The following is a 21,446-nucleotide window of genomic DNA, read 5'->3' as shown; positions in this document are numbered from 1 at the left end:
CAAAAACCAAGCCATGAGATTTTTGACCTGATGGTCACTCTAGTTGAGCTCTAGAGATCATGTGTGGAGATGGGAGAAACTTGCAGAAGGACAACCATCACTGCAACACTCCACCGATCTGGGCTTTATGGCAGAGTGGCCAGTCAGAAGCCTCTCCTCGGTGCAAGACACAGAAAAGCAACTAAAGGTCTCTCAGGCTATGAGAAACAAGATTCTCTAGTCTGATGAAATGAAGATTGAACTGTTTGGCCTCAATTCCAAGCGTCATGTATGGAGGAAACCAGGCACTGCTCATCATCTGCACAATACCATCCCAGTGGTGAAGCATGGTGGTGGTAGCATCATGCTGTGGGGGTGTTTTTCAGCAGCAGGGACTGGGGGACTGGTCAGGGTTGATGGAAAGCTGTACGCAGCAAAATACATAGATATCCTTAATGAAATCCTGGTCCAGAGCACTCAGGACCTCAGACTGGGCCGAAGGGTCACCTTCCAACAGGACAATGACCCCAAGCACACAGCCAAGACAACTCAAGAGTGGCTTAGGGACAACTCTGTGAATGTCTTTGAGTGGCCCAGCCAGAGCCTGGACATGAACCCAGTCAAACATCTCTGGAGAGATCTGAAAATGGCTGCCCACTGACAGCCCCCATCCAACCTGACGAGAGGATCTGCAGAGAAGAATGGCAGAAAATCCCCAAATCCAGGTGTGCAAAGCTTGTCGCATCATACCCAAAAAGACTTTAGGATGTAATCGCTGCCAAAGGTGCTTCAACTAAGTACTGAGTTAAGGGTCTGAATACTTATGTCAATGTGATATTTCAGTTTTTTTTTTTTTATTAATTTGCAAAGTTATCAAAAATCTGGTTTTTGCTTTTTCATTATGGGGTATGGAGTGTAGACTGATGTGAAAAAATAAAATAAAAGTATTTTAGCATAATGTTGTAACATAACAAAATGTGAAAAAAATGAAGGGGTCTGAATCCTTTCTAAATGCACTGTATATAACATTATGTATAAATATGCATACCTTACAAGTTTGTACAGTACATTTGTTTTATTTTAGTTCATGGTGCTTTAATATACATCTGAATAGTTCACTTTCTACCAAATAACACACGTTTGTTGCCCAGCTCTTTGCACAATGTAAATTTGTGAAGGAAAAGGAAGCAATTTCTTTTTGCTATGCATTCTCAATAGGACATGTCTTTAGCAAATAACCAAATATAGCAGAAACTGCAAACTCTTGGAGTAATAATGAAAAATACCTTTGTGTTCAAAAGCTTCAGGTTGATTGGCTGTGAAAATGGGGCATGACAGTAAAGCTTGGAGAAAAGTCAAAGGCAGACGTAAAGTGTGACACCTTCCCTCCGTTTTTAATCGGTAAGTGTGACAGGCTCCCTGACTAGGTGGGCAAGATCAGCACTAAGTTCTAGGTCACTAAGTGTGACAGCCCCCACCCAAATCGAGTTGTTTTGAGTCTGCTAGTGTGGAGCCAGATTAAGATCTTGTTCTCACAAAGTTGTTTTATCTGAAACCACATAATGACACAAAATGCCATTTGAATGAGCATTAAATATTAATTATTAACTATTAATTATAATAATCACAATAAAAAAATAATAAAAAAAAAATAGAAAAAAAATCCCACTAAGTCCATTAGTCAAACTTTAGGCTTTTTATGGTTGCCAGGCAACTTGACAGATTTTTATAAAATTAAAGTGTGTGGTCACAGGTGTTATTAAATTGGCTATTTTACAGCCTCACAATGTGGCTCATCCAATCAGATTTAAGAGCTGGACTTAACAGTTTTATATGAACTAATATGCTCAACAGTGCCATATAACGTTTGCTAGCATTAACAGGCAGACGAAGACGATGAAGTGTGAAGAACCCAAGTGCAGTTTATTTACAACTTGAATTCCAAAAAACATGTATCCAAACAAAATTGTAATTGACTTGACTTCAACATTACAACAAAACAATACCTGACAAGAGACAGTGGCAAACATGAGGGCTTAAATACAAGGATATGGGCAAACACATGATAATGACAACTAATAACAAGACTAAACTAATAACAATATAACTCATAAATGTACTGTTGTGCACTATATTCCAATGTAAATATACATACTGTGTATTCAAATTTGCCATGATGCATTCAGTTATTTATTTTATTTTATTCTTTTTTGGGAAAATAAATTACATTTAGTTCTGGCTTACCGAATTTTGGTTTAGCTGAAACTACATGCATGCTGTTTACATGTTGTTTGTAAAAGTAAAATTTTATTTCTGGTAAAAATCACTTGTGGCCATGTGGCTTATTGCTTTTATAACACAGTGGCCACATCCAAAAAATACAATATTTAGTACATAAATATTAATTATTAACTATTAATTATAATAACCACAATAAAAAATAAAACAAATCCCACCAAGTCCATTAGTCTAACTTTAGGCTTTTTATGATTGCCAGGCAACTTGACAGATTATTATAAAATTAAAGTGTGTGGTCACAGGTGCTATTAAATTGGCTATTTTACAGCCTCACAATGTGGCTCATCCAATCAGAACTTGTGTATTATTCGAGCTGTAAAGTTGTTTAAATCATAATTTGTTTAAGGGTTTTTTGTGTTATGTTGACATTACATCTTCATGGTAATGAAGTTGTAAAATTGGTTATAACTTTACTCAGAAAAGGCAAGTGATTTTATCACACTAAAATCATGCTAACACATATCTTTTATGTCTTTTGGATATACTTTTGAAAAAGTGAGTATTTTAACATTTAACGTATTTTAATTTCCCCATTCAGTTCCATTGTGTCTCAAGTTTTGCCTTTTTAAAGAAAATGAGGGGAAAGACATGATAATGAATATATTTGCCACAACTGCTGTCGGTTGTGCTTAACTTGTACTGAACCCGTAATATTCCTTTAAGTTTCCCTCAGAAAATGTAAAAATCTAGTTTTTAATACAATGGCTTTTAAACATGCATAATTATTCTCAGAAGCCGACTGTTAATCCATATTGTGCCACTGTACGGTAAATCTTGCTCTGCTGTTCACAGCAGTGGGACACCGTAATTAGGATTTGCTTGTCTGGTGACTGTCCCAACCCTGAAGGGCCGGAAGAGCAGAGATGAGACCTGCATGCCTCATTAATGCTTCTTAATTATTATCCACCATGCTTACTCTTTAATCAATGTCTTTTGTGTCTGCCTCTTCCACCGCTCTGTAGACGCTCGTCCCACTGGGCGAAAAGACGATAGAGCTATGCTGGTGCCATTGCTGTTGCACTCCCCTTTTCATCTTGAATCAATTCAGCTGTGGATTAGAGCTGGACATTAAACATTTAATTTTATTGATAAGGTTGAGGATTGACTTTTAGCATAGTGATATCATCGTTGATGTCCATAACAGAGGCTAGTTATCTGACAGACTAGTGCTATTCTGAAAGTTTGTTTAATTGCTGTTTAAACCTAAATTTATATTTTTTCATGCTCAAATTTAACATGCTAACAAACAAAATGCAATGTGCATGTTAGCCAACCAGCTAACTCCATTTTAAGATGTAACACCACTTTTTACACTTTTTCCAGATGGATATAATCAAGTCCTGCCCTACGTTTGTACTGATTACAAATCACATTAATTAATTTGTAATCTGTTACATAATCTTTTAGGTATACTTTTTGGATTATTTTTGGATTACCCATATCACATTTTAATGAAAGTCTAATAATTAATTTTAAATGTATAAAGTACCAATCAACACTCCTTTTATTAAACATTAGTAAACATAAAATCAAACTGAAACTTGCTATTTGTTAGTTGCTGAATAAAAAGGTACTTAAAGGGTCATAAAATTAAATGATACTCAAGATAGAAGACAATTAGAGCATGCTTGTATATTATAATTTTAAAAGAATTGTTGTTATTTAGGAAATTATGACTAGGGATTGGACTTCTAATTATCCAGTTTAAAATTAATATAATGTACAAATGTCTCTATGTACAATTTGTACCTTCTCATAATTATGCATGAGAAGGTGTGGCCTTAACCATAAGACAGAAGCTTTGCCTGCCATCCTGAAGCATGAAGTGCATTTGCATGATACAAAAGAACAAAGCTGCATGTGAACGACACCTCTGAAATGTTTGTTTGCAATATGTGTTTTTACAGAAGAGTGTTTAAAATTAGGGACAGGTGGACAAGGGCTTGTTTGAAATACATTATTTTCGATGCAAGGTGCAAATACAAACAGTTTGGCTTTTATTTGTGCATTAATTTAGAAACTAAATTTAAAACAGAAATCAAATGCCCTTTGTGTATTTGTGGAATATATTAAGAACTTTTAATGCAGTGTATCAATTTCGGTAGCTAGATGCACACATGGCTACATGTTACATCAAAATATTTAAAATACAGACCACTCAGACTGGTCCTTTAAAGCAATTAGTAAATTACACACCAGTTATTGCTGAGTGGAATCCATAAAAATGTAACTATAATCTGATCATGCACATTTTAAAATGTAATGTAGTCCAATTACAAGTAATATTTTTTTGTAATCTGATTACATGATCCAGATTACATTTAATCATATACTACCCAGCATTGACCATGGTTACTGCAGTCATGGTAACTACACAATTACAATGGTAAAACCATGGTAAATTAACTGCAAGGGAAAGCAAATTATTTTAAGAAAATAAATTCCCTCCCTGTCATCTAAGGGGCTCCATACATGCATCAGATTACGGAAATAAAACAGGTTGTGAAAAGCTTTTCATGTTGACTTGACATGGTGATTAGTATCTGTATGTATAAAATAGATATATTGCATTAAACTAAATAATTAATAACATACATACAATGACAACATGTTCCAGATGTAAATAATATGTATGAATGCATCAAATACTAATCTGAATTCCCCAAAGCAGATGTTTCTCTATACCTGACAAGCCCATGCAGAACCAAACTAAATGCTTCTCTTACTAAACCCCACCGCGTTGTGCTGGGGTATGCATTAATATTTATTGCTTTGGCTGGGATAATAAACTACACTGCAAATCAAGGCAGGCGGACTGGCACGGCGGAGAATGCCATTAATTGGTTTCCTTCAAGTGGTTGCTCGATCAGTCAGTTATATACTTGCCACAAATCCCTTACAAAGGAAGAGAACTTGTCTTCACTGCCAAGTTCCCAAGACATAAGAGGGCTAAAGGCGGAGGATGTGCACTGAAACTGGGGAATTTCTGACTTACGAATTTTAAAACTTTGCCTTCAAGTTCTTTCTTTCAGATGTGAACAATTTCAGGGCTTTCTAATGTGCAGTCATATAAATGCTTTGAACTACTCCATCACGTTAGATTAATGGTCTATATAATTCAGTTTTGCTGATGTTTGCTGTATAATTGTGTGTACAGACATCCACAGCACAAACAATTAAGACACCTAATGAATTATGACACATTTGAATTTTAAATACTGTAAGTGGTGCTGATGTGCAAATAACCTCTTTACGCAAAATATTAGTTAACACAATAGTTAATGAACAATGAACAATACTTTCACAGAGTGTTACTTTTTACATATAATTTTTTTTTCAGCATTAGTTGTAACAATAGTCAGTGTATTATGAATAAACTTGATGAAACACTGAACAGTAGTATTTTAATAAATTAACATTAACCTAGGTTAATAAATGCTGTGTTACTGTACAATTATCTTGTTTCAAGCTGATATTTCCATATTTTTATCAAGATAAAAAATAAAAAAAAACGTAAGAACAAAATTTCTGCATATCAGGCCCAACAATATGCAAAATTATTAACATGGCCATACGTTGATAGGAGAATTAATTTTTTTTTTAAATGCATAAACAGCTGAAGTGTGATTTACCAGCCAAACACAGAACAAATTACAGCAACTGTATCTATGCAACGTAAGCAGACTATTAGGATGGGCTGTTGTTCGAAGCCACTAGCTGAGGAAGTGTGCATTGTTCTACAATGTATCATGTCATATAATCTGTTAATTACCAGTGTCATGTTACAATAAGCACTTGCCTTGCAGTTGCACAGGTCTTGCTTAGGCATATTTTACACAGTTACTGTACACAATAGTATCTGATGAGAGCATTAATTCAATTTTTTTTGCAGGGTGCTTGAATTATGCAAAGAACACCTGCCAATTTTTACATGCTCATCTATTTCAACTCCCCATAGATGGCAGAAAAAATTAGACTGACTTCACTGCCTCAACAATGAATTGTTTTGGTTCTCTATAGACCTTATATTCACAGTTCGGGAACTAAGACTAGTGTTTGTGTGTAATAACCTTGATTTTGACACTGTAATTGGCATTAAAGAAATAGTTAATTCAAAAATGAAAATTCAGTCATTACTTACTCTCCCCAATTCCATTCCAAACCTGTCTGATTTTCTTACTTCTATGAAACACAAAAAGAGAAATCTGAAAAATGTGTAGTCTTTTTTTCAATACAACGATGGCTGTCAAGCTCCAAAATGGCACACCACAAATAGGGGTGGGTTTATGATTTCTGAGGCCCCAAGCAACCGACCAACCCAAAAATTTCGATAAAAAATAACATTTATTTGAAATCATAATTTTAAATTCATCTTATCAGCCGTTGTAGCCAAGTACATTCAAAATGTTTAATGAAATAAAAATCTTTTTAAAGATAATTAATGCATGTTTTCCAGTTTTTCCACAATACAATGATAAAAAAAAAAAGTGATATTTACCTACATATTTTTTTTACAAAACTCTCTCTCTCTCTCTCTCGTGAACAGGGGTGCAAAACTACTTCATCCAGTAACATTTTGGAATTCCATTGTTACAGTATATATATATATTCATATTATAACCCAATTATTTATTGTTGTCCAGATTGTCATTATAATATGATACAGTAATTGTTGTAGCCAATATGTAAAGCAATTATAGTTTATTATTTTTGTTTAATTTGACTGTGTTATGTTGTGTGTCACGTGGACGTAAAGTATATACAGTATGTCATAGGAGGTGGGCAATTCAGTGTGTATGGCAAAATGTCGGAAGACTTGGGGTGGAGCAAATACGATTTTTGACCACTTCATATAACTTTATTTCGTTTGGAAAACCTTTAAAGTAGATTTCGTTTTGAATTAATTTAACCTTTATTTACACCAATGTATCAGTCATAACTTTTCGCTGGATTTAATAAAAGAAGCACATGTAAAACAACATCTAAGTGGAATTGAAGTGTGTACAACAACCCACAGCCAAGCTTCTATGGCCAAAATTGGATAACCGATACATTAAGTCAAACATCATATGGATTTCTGTGGATATATATACTACAACGGATAATGGAACAAAGGAATTCGGGGACTGTGAAACTGAACCGACATGCTTTAAAGAGACGCCAGTAATCAAGAGTAAATGGAAATTAATAAAATGCACCGAGCAGCCATGCTTACATGCTCACAAATGCGCTGTTTTGTTGAAGATTAATTCATTAGTTCATTATCTTAAAATGTTGTTGCTTTGAAGAAAAGGATTAAGATACATTTAGTATTGATGAATATATAAGTTGAAATGGATGAAAGATCTGAAGGAATCGCTGAAGAAAAGCTTTTTAAGTTGTTTGCTAATCACAGAGGAAAGCTTGGAGCTCTTACTTGAAAACAGAATGAAATTAATAATCTCATCGAAGCTGGCTAAAATAAAGAATTTGTAAATGTACAAGCTGAAAGGTTCAATACCATCTTGGCAGAATCTATGGACTTGCAGGTTGCTGTTCATAGTATGTTAAAAGATGAAGATGAAAAGGAAGAATTTCTAAGTGGAATTAGAAGTTGGATGGGTGCAACAGACAATGAGAACCAAGAAAATAATGAGGGTTTAAGAGACGCTATTGGGCCAGATGATAGTGTGTCTCAGAGAGCAGAAAAGGCCCCTATTCAAAAAGAAGTCACTGCTAAGGCCCCCAGCATTGTCTCTAGTAAGAGCAGCAAAGCCTCCAGTACATCAGCAGCTTACTTGCAAGCTGAAGCAGAGCATGCTGCTCTGAAGGTAAAAGCAAAAGCTCTTGAACAGAAGCATGCTCTTGACATGGAGGTGGCCCGTTTAAAGCAAAAAAGGAAAAGCTTGCTTTAAATGTTGTGCTGGCCACAGCTGATGTAAAGGTCAAAATTCTCGAATCCGCATCAATAACAAAATATCAAAGAAGTGTCTCAAAGGTAGATTCTGCTGGATCGTTTGTCTCTGAGTCTAACACATCAACTGATTACATTCTTCCTGCTGTTACTCCAGCAAAACATATAGCTCAAGCATTGCCAAAATCATCAGACAAAAGAGTAAGTCCACGTCATCTTACAAAACAACTGATTAAAACAGACGTTGAGCTCACTCAAACAACAAGAAATCAAGATGGAGTTGGCTCTGCTAATCTGGAAAATAATGCTCTCGTAGATGTTATGAGAAAACAAAATTAAATAATTGAAATGTTGGTCAGGCAACAACAATTCTCTTCTTCTTCCAAGGAGGGGGATTACCGTTTTTGATGGCAACCCACTTGAGTATACAGCATTCATAAAGGCCTTTGAACAAAGCATTGAAAGCAAAACAGTCAATATGAAAGACAGATTGTATTATCTCGAATAATTTACTTCAGGGCAACCTAAACATCTCATGCATAGCTGTCTGCACACAGATCCTCGTACAGGTTATGAAGAAGCAAAGAAACAAATGGAATGGAATTTTGGAAATAATGTTAAAATAGCATCTGCATTCACTGATAAAGCTTTTAATTGGCCTCGTATAAGAGCAGAAGATGGGCCTGCTCTGAGATCTTATGCACTTTTCCTAAGAAGCTGCTTCAATACAATGCAGGAGGTAGGTTATGGTGAAGACCTGGAAAATGCAAACTATATCAAATATCAAACTTATAGTATCTAAGCTGCCTTTTAAACTGCATGATAAATGGAGAGCCATTGCCTGCAGCATACAAGAAACCGGCAAATGAAGTTCAATGATCTCCTCGAGTTTATTGAAAGGCAAGCACGAGTCATGCTTGATCCAGTTTTTGGAGAAATTCAAAGTCCAGCAGATAACAAAATACTTAAACCAAAACCAACAACCTTAAAACCCAACATCAAACCGGACAGCAGGGGGAGCAGTTTTGCCACAGCAATCACGACAGAATTGGAACAATCATATAATACAACTAAACCTCAAAGAAAGACCAAAGAGTACCTTCTCAGTTGCTGTAAAAAAAAATCTTGTGTATTTTGTGGTAAAGACCACACACTGGAGTTCTGCAACATGTTCAAAAGGAAATCCAACAAAGAAAAGGTGGAGTTCATGAAAGTCAATGGAATGTGCTTAGGAAAAGGGCACATGAGCAGCAATTGTCAAAAGCATTTATCATGTCAGATTTGTTGCAAAAATCATCCAACAGTACTTCATATTGATAGAAAGGAGAATCAAGAGCATTCAAATGAATCTCAAGCTAGTAAGTTTGAATCAAAAGAGTCATCAATGTCAAGTGCTTTAGTCTCCATGGATACTGGGAGTCACATTGGGGCCGGCTCTAAAGACTGTGCACTCGCTATAGTCCCAGTAAAAGTAAAGTTGAAAAATGGAAATAAAATTATACAGACTTATGCCTTTCTTGATCCAGGCAGCTCTGCAACATTTTGCACTGAATTACTGATGAGAGAATTGAATGGTACTGGACGAAAGATGGAAATACTTTTGAAAACAATGAGTCAGGAGAAACCAGTTACTAGTTACAAAATCTCTGGATTTGAAGTAGCGGCTTTGCAGGGAAATACTTACCTGGCGTTATCAGATGTTTTCACTCAAAGAGGAATCCCAGTCACTACAGACAACATTCCCAAAATGGAGGACATAAAAAGGTGGTCTTACCTGAAGGATGTTGATTTAACCTTAATAGATGCAAGCATTGGGCTGCTTATTGGTGTGAATGCTCCAAAAGCTCTGGAGCCTTGGAGAATAATTAATAGTGAGGGTAGTGGACCTTACGCTGTAAAAACACTCCTTGGTTGGGTTATTAATGGCCCACTGAGCCTTGATATAGATGGTGACGAGTGGTATGCTTCAACAGCTCAAGTTAACCGAATATCCATTGGTAGCCTGGAACAGCTGTTAATCAGACAATATAACCAAGACTTTGCAGAACAGAAATATGAACAAATGGAAATGTCTGTGGAAGACAAGCAGTTTATAGACATAGTGTCATCTTCAGCCACTCTTAAAGCTGGTCGTTACAGTTTGAAATTGCCATTTCGTAATGTTAAGGTCAACATACCCAATAACAAGCGCATAGCCCGGCAAAGAGCACAACACCTTTTAAAAAGGTTTCAGAGAGACCCGTCATTCTACAATGAATAAAAAGATTTTATGAAAGATGTGCTTACAAGAGAATATGCAGAAATCATACCTCAGGATGAGTTGGATCCAGTGAGTGGAAAAGCGTGGTACATACCACACCATGGAGTTTATCACCCTCGTAAAGGGAAGCTACGTGTAGTGTTTGACTGTGCAGCCATATTTGGTGGAACCTCTTTAAATCAAGAATTCTTCCAAGGTCCAGATTTAACAAACACACTCATAGGTGTGCTACTTCGTTTCCGTCAAGGCCCAATTGCATTTATGACCGATATTGAAGGGATGTTCCATCAGGTGAGAGTGGCAAAGGAGGATGTCAATTTTTTGCATTTTATTTGGTGGCCAGATGGGAATATCAATGAAGATCCTGTGGAATACAGAATGCTTGTACACACTGATTTTTGATCACGTCACTTAAGGTATGGTTATGAGTGTATCAGATGGCCCCTCCCCCTTTGCAATACAGGGCACCAGTTAAGAATACTATCTTAATTTAAGAACATTCCCAAAAGAGCTGTTCGATAATTTAGAATTAATGTAAACTAGAGGGAGTTGGTCAGCTGATTTATCTGAAGGATTTGTGAGAGTCTGGACAACTAGCAGTGTCTTTGATCATCAACACAGTTGTAATAAAATTAATGACATTTATTAACAATAGATATGCAAGAGTAAATACCACAACAATTAATAATGCAAATAATGAATATGCAATGCTAAAGGATAATAAAAAAATAACCAAAAAGGAAAGTACTGAATTAAACAATAAAACAAATAAATGATTTGAATACAGAATGGATAAATGCAATGATGTTGAACTGAATGTAGCAATGGTAGAGAATTGTATGGGAATGCTCCTTATGGGAAACCACCTAATGGCTCTGGCAAAATGGATACATAATGCTTATTTATCATTAAACAAATAATATACCTATTATTTGTAACAAGCAGACCCCAGGTAACTTATCTAAGCAAGTTAGAAAAACATGCTGCAGGTATAAACTAATGCCAAGGTCTCTAGAAAGAGGTTTGGTAAGTTTATATTTACGTTCCACACAGTCGGGTGATCAGTCCGGCAGTAGAGACGTCTTCCACTGGTGATGCGTGTAGCGTGCAGTGGGAAGGGTGCAGAGTTGCGATCCAGTAGTCATTGCCACACTGGGCTGGAGGATGCTGAACTTCAGTTGCGCCAAGAGGGTCCTTAAAGAGTGGACTGGGCAGCTGGGTCAGTTGAATCTTCACAGGGTCCTTTGCAGGCTGGCTGCGTCACTGAGGAGCCGTGTGGGACAGGTAATGTCTGTTGATGCAGAGGTCCTTTGTGGACTGGGCTGCGCTGCTGGAGGAGCTGAAAGGGTTAGATAAGGTCCCTCAATGCTGGGGCCCTTTTTCAGCTAGGGTGCAGCCGAAAGCAATATAAAAGGTTTTGCTCATAAAAGCTTAACCTCAACTATCTTGTAGTCTCTTTCCTTGTCAGGTCAGAAACTCAGGACGTGGTGTGTCTGTTAGTGTCTCCTTCCCCGTCGAGTTAGTAATGTAGAACAAGGGTGTGTCTACCCGGGGGACATATTTATCCCTTTCTGATGAGGAGGAGATTGAAATCTGGCACCTTTCCAATCCTGGAGTGTGATTGGCCACTGGTGTCTGAAGTAGCCACGGTGTTGCCCACCCTAGTGTGGAACTCATTTGCATAGCATAAAGTACAGTGTTAAAACAGTGTATTTAAAGTTTTACCCATGCATTATTTCTTTACCAAACCTCTTTCAAATTATTAAAGGCATCGTATGGAACGGACAGAGACCAAACACGATAAGAAACGGTTAAGTCATTGTCCATGCATTCGTTTATCTATTAATAGGTCTGTGCCGTGAACTGTTGTGTTAACAGTCAATAACCATTAACCCTTTAAAGCCTTAGCACAAAATTCTGAAAATTCCATTCTGTGCCAGAATATGATATTCATATCCATTTTCATATTACATTCATATTCATATAACATCACACACCTGAACTGTATATACCATATTGAAGAGAAGAACTAGGGCTTTCAAATGATATAATTATATGTATGATTATTTAAGGCTAATCATCCTTTATCAATAAGATTTCACACAGCAATTTTTACAAAAATCTTCTCTGGCCACCATACTTCATCAGACAACTGCATTTTCAACCATTTTAATTACAAGCTAGAGGGAAACTTAGTGTATGAAATATACATAATTTCGTGGGCAATGTAGAATAGCAGACAGATTAGAAATATAATCTATTTTTAAAAGTTATGACCATTATAGTGAATGGTGGGAAAACGGAATAAAACAAACATTTAGAATGTTAAGATACATTTCACATGACCACTCCTCAAATACTCCTTTTGAGCACCTGTAATAATAAATTGAGACTGCATCTGAAAGTGAAGGACACAAACACTGAAATATACATTTTATGTGTTCAATAAAACACTATTTAATTTGAACATTAGAATTACACACGAATTACACAGCAAAACATACAAAATCAAACTTTCGAACTATCTACAGTAAATACATTTTTAATAAAGTGTGCAGGAACAGAATATATATAAATTCATAAATACTCAACAACTGCAATACTTAGAGAAGAGAGGGAGAAAAGAGGGGAGGGGGAGGACAACACCAGTAAACACAGCCCAACCTAGGCCTCTTCGCGAAACTGGTCACACTCAGCTAAGTGCCAAGACTGAAAACAGTTCCTATCGCGAACCAAGCAAAGTCTTTTGCTATTACATTCCGGCGCGCAACAAGCTACTTTAGTTTTATTTTCAGTCCTACTTTTCCAATGGCATAGCCATCATCTCTTAAAGGACTCTTCAAATTTAGGGACATGGGCTGTGTGGAGTGATGACGAAGGAGGGACTACAGGCTTTAGTGTATGCAAAGTGAAACTTGCGTGAATATCGATACCTCCCAGCTGACGAGCCAGGTTTTCTCTGAACTCTATCTGGGTTAAGTTCACCGGTCTACGCTCATCGCCTGGTGCCGCTTGAATGTGTTGCCATTCCTTAAACAATATTAAAAACTATTGACGATGGCAATGTCTATGAAGTGAAAAAAAAAAATGAGTCTTCCACCTTTTCTGAGTTTTTTGTAGGATGTCGCAAGATTTTATCATTTGGTCTTACCTATCAACACCGCCCATGTTTTTGTTATAGTCGCTGATGACAGTGGGCTGGAGGGCTACTTCTTTTGTCCAGTCGCCATCATTTTTTACAAACCTAGTAATTTCAGTTGAGCCATTCGCATTGTGGAAATTGGAGAGGTATGTAACTGCATGTGTGTCCTTCCACTGAATTACAAGTATATTCCCCTCAATCCTACACCACCTCATATCCCCACGAGCTGTCTTGCATTCCCATCTTTTGATATCTTTAAATTCTGCAGGAAACAGTTTACGATTCATCCTGCATGTCCCACAGGCATTAGTTCCCATTTCTAACAACTTAACCATACGAGCTGGGGACGTGTAAAAGTTGTCAAACCAAACATTGTGCCCCTGGTGGTACTGAATGGCTGCAGTAACGATTCAACTACTTTGGTGGCCAAGTCAGTGACACACCCATCATGACTACCTGTGTAAACATTAAAGTTGAGAGTATACCCCGAGTCTGATGTTGCAATTACCCATCATTTAAAACCCCACCGAGTAGGTTTGCCCTTCATGTATTATTTAAATCCTGACCGAGCTGTAGACTTGACCATATGTTCATCTATTGTGAGATTTTGGTTAGGCTGAAAGAGCTTCTGGCATTTTTGTTTGAGGTGGTCCATAACATAACGCAACTTCTTAAGGTGATCCTGATTATCCTCTGTGGTAGGGTCTACAACATGTAGAGCTGTTAAAAGAGCCTTGTAGCGGTCACGCGACATAAATCCCCTCTCCCACGAGCCCTGAAGTGAATTGGTTCCCCAATGATGATGGGAATCAGGGAGAATTGAAAACCCCATGTAAATGAGCAACCCAAGAAATTTGTAAAATTCATCGGTCACCTCCATCCAAGCTCCTTGGTTGCTGGAATATGACGGACAGTTTAGGACGAGCTCCCACCCCTGATGGTTTGTAAAGCTGCATAAGTACAGCCTGAGTAAAAAACAGCATGAAAAAGTCAATTTCTCACAACATCATATTGGAGGTTGACCACACAGCCTGACGCACACTACCTAAGTCAATACCGAATGGACGGCTAGGCTTAAATGGGAGAGGTTATGGTGCCTGTGAATCTATCTCAGAGTACGAGGGATAAGAAACAGAGTCAGGGAAGCATTTATGCTTTCTAGCTGACATGGGACCTGTGCGAGAATGGCTAGCCATACCCAAAATAATAAGAGTAACAGTGCTAGTGATACTGTGAGTATCAGTCATATGAGAAATGGAAACAAACAATACATACACATTCATACATACCCACTTGATGGTCTTGGCTGGGGATCAGGTTCCATCTCATCCTCCATCTCCTCATGGTCCGGGTCTTCCTGCAGTAGTTTCTGGTCCAGCAGATCTTCCTCCTGTGTGCTCATGCCCTCAAAAGCAGGGAGCCATAGTCTTTCCATCTCTACAACAGAAAAAAGTACACAATTGGTAGCCAGCAGTGTGTTCTTCACAAATCCATACACTGAATAGTCACCAAAGGCTTGCAGACTAACCAGAATGTCCAACTGCAGACAGCCCTCTCACATTTTCCTTGTGAACAGGAAGCTACACACAATCTAAAAGCATGTCTGTGTGATGGATTGGTAAGGCTATCTGCTAAGTTATAGAAAGATATCTACCATTTTTTTTTTTTACATGGGAAAATCAACAAGCTATATATCTTATCTAACTAGCAGGCCAGTTTCCAGGCAGGTCTGAACAGCATAAAAAAAAAAATTAAAAAAAAGGTCTGAACAGCGTCTGCTCTCTGCCTCACATTATTTCAGGTGGATTTTTCACAAGCGACAAAATTGGCAAAAAAAGTTATTGATATTTAGTTAAAAATGTATATAGTATTGCTAGTTCATGTTTATTTAGCAAGTTTCACAGAAACTGCCAAAAAAACTCTTATATAAAAAGAAGAGGCTCGTCGATGACGGTCACGTTTTTTTCCAGAAAAAAAAAAAAAAAAAACTAGCTAGTGCAAATAAATGCTTCGTAACTAAAAAGTTTGACTATCTTCCACAAGCAACAAACTTGGCCAAAAAAGTTATTGATATTTAGCTAAAAATTTACATAGTATTGCTAGCTAATGTTTATTTAGCAAGTTTCACAGAAATTTGCTTACAAATAGAGGCTAGCTGCCTGTCTGATGAACGCCGACAGTCATGTCATTTTTTCCAGAAATAACTAGCGTTACTCCTACAAATAAATGCTTCGTAACTAAAATTTTTGACTTTCAATAGACAATATTGACAACACATGTTAAATAACTTGTCTTACCTCGAAAGATCGCCTCAGTTTTCAATTTGAAGCAGTAAGTCCAACACTGGAGGTAATCACCTGCGATATCCTCTCTGGCTCTGCCCAGGCAAATGGAGGATGACGATGATGACGACACTTTTATTATTCACGCCCAGTAACCCCTTAACCAATCACATATGCTTTTAGCTTATATTGTCATGAGTATCTGGCAGCTTTTAGAAATAAAATCTGTGATTGGACGGCGAATATATTGAGACAAGAACCATGGGAATAATTGTTCCCAAATTTGAATGCTCCGGCTGGAAAGGGTTAACTAAACTGTGCTTTGCATGAAGATGGAGTGGATGTGTTGCAGTTTATATTAATTTAAGGCCTCCAAACATAGGTATGAATAGATCTCTGTGGTCCTCCACTGCTGCTGCATCTGGGAGGTCCTGAAGGAATTTTTTATGGCAGTTCTTGCCTAAACCTTAGGAATGAGTTTGGTGGTTAAAGTCAACCTGTAGTCCAATGAGAAGTCCTTTCCTTGGTGGTGGTGGGTGCAGAAGGTTCCCCTTCCTGCCCTGTAAGAGGTGTCTGGCAGTTGTCTTAGCATCTTATCTGATGTTGCTGAACATTTGTTTATGTTCCTTCACCAAGGATCCAATCATAGTGTGGCACATCTTCCACACCGGCAGTTAGAGAGGGGCCCTGCAATAAACTGGTCCCTGGAATGCCATCTTAACTGATGTTCACCACAACATCTTTGGGGCTGTGTCATCCCCAAGCTGTGCCATATTTGCTCTTTTGAAGATAGCAGAGGATAATCAAAAGGATTACACAGCCGATGTTAAACACAGTCAAACAAAATTTCTATGTAGATGACTTAAAATCCATTAACACGGAGGAACAAGCAACATCGCTCTAACGGCAGCTAACAGAGGTGTGTGCCAAAGGGGGCTTTAGACTCAATAAATGGATAAGTAATGATCGCTCTCTTTTGTCTGCTATCCCTGAAGAGAACAGAGCCAAGGGTGTGAAGAAACTGGACCTCAGTATAGACCAACTGCCCATGGAGATTGCCCTGGGTGTTCAGTGGAACGTGGAAAGTGACACATTCATCTTCAGCATTGAAATAAAGCCCCATTCTGCAACAAGACATGGCATACTATCCATTGTTAGTTCTCTTTATGATCCCTTGGGTTTTGCAGCACCAGTCATTCTTCCTGCTAAGCAAATTCTGCAGGAAATATGCAAAATAAAGTTAGGTTGGGATGAGAGCGTTCCACTGTACATGGCTCTAAGTTGGAAGAGATGGTAAGATGACTTGAGTCTATTGAATATGTTCAATGTAAAGTGGTGCTTCATTTCCAAAGGTTATGGAGAATTAACATCAGTAGAGTTGCATCATTTTTGCAATGCCAGTGAGGCTGGTATTGGTGCTGTGTCTTACCTTGTGAGTATCTAACAGCAACAATGAACATCACGTAACATTCCTCATGGGAAAATCCAAGGTAGCACCTCTGAAACAAAACAATTCCTAGGCTGGAACTCGCTGCTGCCATCATTGCTGTCTGTCTGGACAAAGTGCTGAAAACCAAACTACAGTTTCAGTTGAAGGAATCCACCTTCTGGTCAGATAGCACAACAGTTTTAAGGTATATTGGAAATACTACAAAGAGATTCAAAACATGTGTGTCAAACAGAGTGTCTTTCATTCAGTCCCACTCAATAGTAACATATTGGAAACATATCAGTTCCAAGCTAAATCCTGCGGATGCAGCCTCATGAGGCATGAGGACTGGTTTCTTTCTTAAGTCTAAAGCCTGGGTTAATGGCCCTGACTTTCTTTCCCAATCACAGTCTCAGTGGCCAGGAACCGCAGAAGTAAGTTTGATTCAGTATGATGATCCAGAAGTGAGAAATTACATTTGTAGGTTCTACTGGTTGTTTAGATCAGTGTTACTATCAGAAACAATTAATAATTATTTCTTTAGTTATTAATTAATATTTAAATTAAATAATAGAATGTAACTCATTGAAACCTCACACGGCACACCATTAAATGTAGTGCACCATGTTCAGGAGCGGGTTTGGTTATTAGCAATAATTAATTATCAAAGATAATTATTAAATATTAAAATCAATAGAACATTGATGAGAATCAATGTTAGCTTTTTTAATCCTTTAAATCAACAATTATCAAAAATAATCATTAATTATTAACATCAATGAAACATTGATTAAAATTAACACTAGCTCATTGATCCTTCAAATTCAACAATCATCAAAGATAATTATCAATTATCAAAAATACCGCCGTGGCACCACCCTGGAATCAGGGACTAATAAACAGATAGTATAACAGTCTAAATATTAGATTGTTCTCTTAGGAAAATCGACATCCAAAGAATATCGACCTTTGAAAAGAAACAATGAAGGCTTGAATCTGAGCACTGACATCCACCGTCAGCATTTTACACAGGTGTATGCAAAACAAACCAAAACACTTCTCTTTGAAATATAACAAAGTTTATTTATGCAGTAATATCAATTAATAATCAATACAATGCAGTCAATAAACTTCCGACTTACAACTACAAACTAAACAGTGACATGATTAGATATGGTAACCAAAATAAGCCTATAACTCATGAGAGGAAGGTAGGTGTGTGTGTGTGTGTGTGTGTGTAAGGTGTGATGCGCACAAAATGGCGGACGTGACCCTTGTGGAGAGTACGTCACGCGAGATTTCCAGCCAGAGAATATGGCCGCGAATGTGGGCAGAGAGAAGCTGGTTATCTACTAGCCAAAAATGTGTGCAAGAATGTTTGTGAGGGGTCGTGTGTGTGGTTAGTACGAGAGAGAGAGAATAAAGTGGCTGCACCAAAGCCGGTTTCGCGATCGTGGGAGAGAAATCATCTGTTAGTTTATCACTCAGAGACACGGTGGACGGCTTGTAAACCGTCCCGTGGTCTTTGGTTCGTTAATGGATAAAGCGATGGCGGAAATACACAATAGTCCAATGTGGTTGGACAACAACACAGCAGATTTCATTTGTGATAACAGTACATTACAGTAATACCTTGAGTATTATTAGCAGCAAAGAGCAGACTCGGCGGTCCGTAAACTGTACAAGCAATAACCTTGATACACAAGAATAACACACTATAATATTCTATCTCTGCCCAGACATAAACCTCTTACTTGAATTGTATGAGGACGCAGGTAGAATATGTGTTCATCCGTCCTTTAACTCCGACTTGGTTCCTCGAGGCTCGGGTGATGACGGGAGGCCGTTTCCTCGCGGTACGGCTGCTGATTCTCGGCGGGCTGGCAGAGAAATCAGCGACGTTGACTTGATTGAAGAGGGAAGAGAATTTTTTTCTCTCTCTTCACTTCTGCAGGCAAACGGATGAAGATGCGGATTGCTCGGCGATCTCCTTCGGATCCGTTAGAGTATTCAGTGTAACACAGAGTAATCTCAACTCATCCAGCGAGATGGAGATTGTATGGCCACAGTTTCAAGTCGTACGTTACTTCCTTGTGCCACAAGGCTACACCTGAGAGCAGGGATGAGCTGCGTCTACACATGGCGTGCAAAGTTGCTGGAAGCAATACCCGGAAGCATCTCAGAGTTATTTCTACTCCCGGTGACGTCATGGTTGAGGGCTGTTCTGTTGTGTGCCTCATCCAATAGGAGTTGAGAGTTCGATCTTTTAGTGAGCAAGGCTTCATGGGATTTGTAGTCTGTTTTGGACTCCCTTTGTTTGATTTTGTGGCAGTTTTTATCAGTAAGATTTATGACTGTTTGTGGGCCTCAGTTAGGTTTTACGACTGTGTTGTCTTCTATCTGAATACATGAGGCCCAACACATTAATACCAATGCCATTATGGTAAAGCAAGATGAATGTCCCACAGGCAAACTCCTGAACTACTTTTCCAAATGGACAAGCCTCAAAAGAGCAGTGGCATGGATATTGAGGTTCATAAAGGTTATTCAACAGTGGAAGGAAGAACAAAAAGGGTGCAGGACTTTCTTGTTAAGGGCAAAAATGTCCGGCAAAATGAAAGGGTGCAGTGCAGTCACCTAAATCCTGCCATATTAGGACTTTCTGTTGAGGAGTTTTTCCAAGCAGAGAAGGCAATAGTGTGCTTTGTGCAGAGACAGTTCTTCAAAGAGGACACTGCAGCGCTAAGCAAAGGTAAGGAAATCAAGTCATTTGTACAAACTCGACCCAGTGATTGTAGGAGTGTTAAGAGTTGGTGGAAAGCTTAGTAAGGCAGCCTTACCTACAAAGACAAAACACCCTGCAATTATGCCCAAAGTCAGTCATGTGTCAAAACTCATTCTGCGGCATATGCATGAAAAGGTTGGTCACAGAAGAAGAAATCACATGTTGTCAACTCTGTGCCAACATTATTGGATACCACATGCCAATGCTGCATGCAGAAAATTAATCAAGGAATGCATAGTCTGCCAGCGACTCTTCCAAAAGACAGGTGAGCAAAAAATGTCTGATCTTCCTGTTGACAGGATCTCTTCTGACCTTCCTCCCTTTACACACACTAGAATGGATTACTTCGGGCCAATCAAAGCTAAAAGAGGACAGAATGTTGTGAAAAGGTATGGTGTCATTTTTACCTGCTGTCATGCAGTACATCTAGAAGTGTCACATACTCTTGACACTGATTCCTGCATAAATGCAATTCGAAGGTTCATATGTCAAAGAGGCCAAGTCAAAGAGATCAGGTCCGACAATGAACTAACTTTGTTAGTAATCGTGAATTGAAACAAGCTTTGAAAGAACTGAATCGAAGTAAAATCCAAAGCTCTCTTACACAGGATGGAATAAAATGGACTTTTAACCCACCTCATGCAGCCCATCATGGTGCCGTCTGGGAGCGCTTGGTGCAGGAGGTCAAGAGGGTGCTTGTTCGGTGGTGATGCAGCAAGTACTGGATGATGAATCCCTGCTCACTGTTTTCTGCGAGGTGGAGGCCATTTTGAATGACCGTCCAATTACACCATCTTCGGACGATCCAAACGACCTTGAGGCATTGACCCCAAACCATATCCTTCAACTAAGAGCCAACCCTGTTTTACCTCCGGGACTGTTCAAAAAGGAAGACCTCTACATACGTAGATGCTGGAAGCAGGTGCAGTACATATAGTGGACCTATTTTGGAAAAGATGGATAAAAGAGTATCTTGTGTTGATGCAGGAGCGTCAAAAGTGGAATAAAGCATGGCGAAATTTGGTGATAGGGGATTTAGTGCTCATAATGGATGAAACTGTTCCCAGAAGTTCGTGGCACTTGGGGCGTGTAACAAGGACAGTGGCAGACTCCAAAGGATTAGTACGACATGTATTTGTAAAGACACGTACAAGTGAGCTAGAGTGGCCAATTAACAAGCTCTGTCTTCTACAAGAAGCAGTATAATCTGATTCAGAATTCATCCCTCTTTTGGAGTCAAGAACTTTGTTTTTCACATACACTGACAAGCACCTCACCTGCTCATAACTTACACTGTCTTATCAAAGTATTTGCATTACACCCCACACATCCCCCCTCTTTTACCTTAAAAAAAAAAAAGGAACGAATACGTGGACAT

Source organism: Myxocyprinus asiaticus, chromosome 8, assembly GCF_019703515.2.
Source record: "Myxocyprinus asiaticus isolate MX2 ecotype Aquarium Trade chromosome 8, UBuf_Myxa_2, whole genome shotgun sequence".
Taxonomy (NCBI): Eukaryota; Metazoa; Chordata; class Actinopteri; order Cypriniformes; family Catostomidae; genus Myxocyprinus; species Myxocyprinus asiaticus.
Note: the sequence above shows the minus strand (reverse complement) of the source record.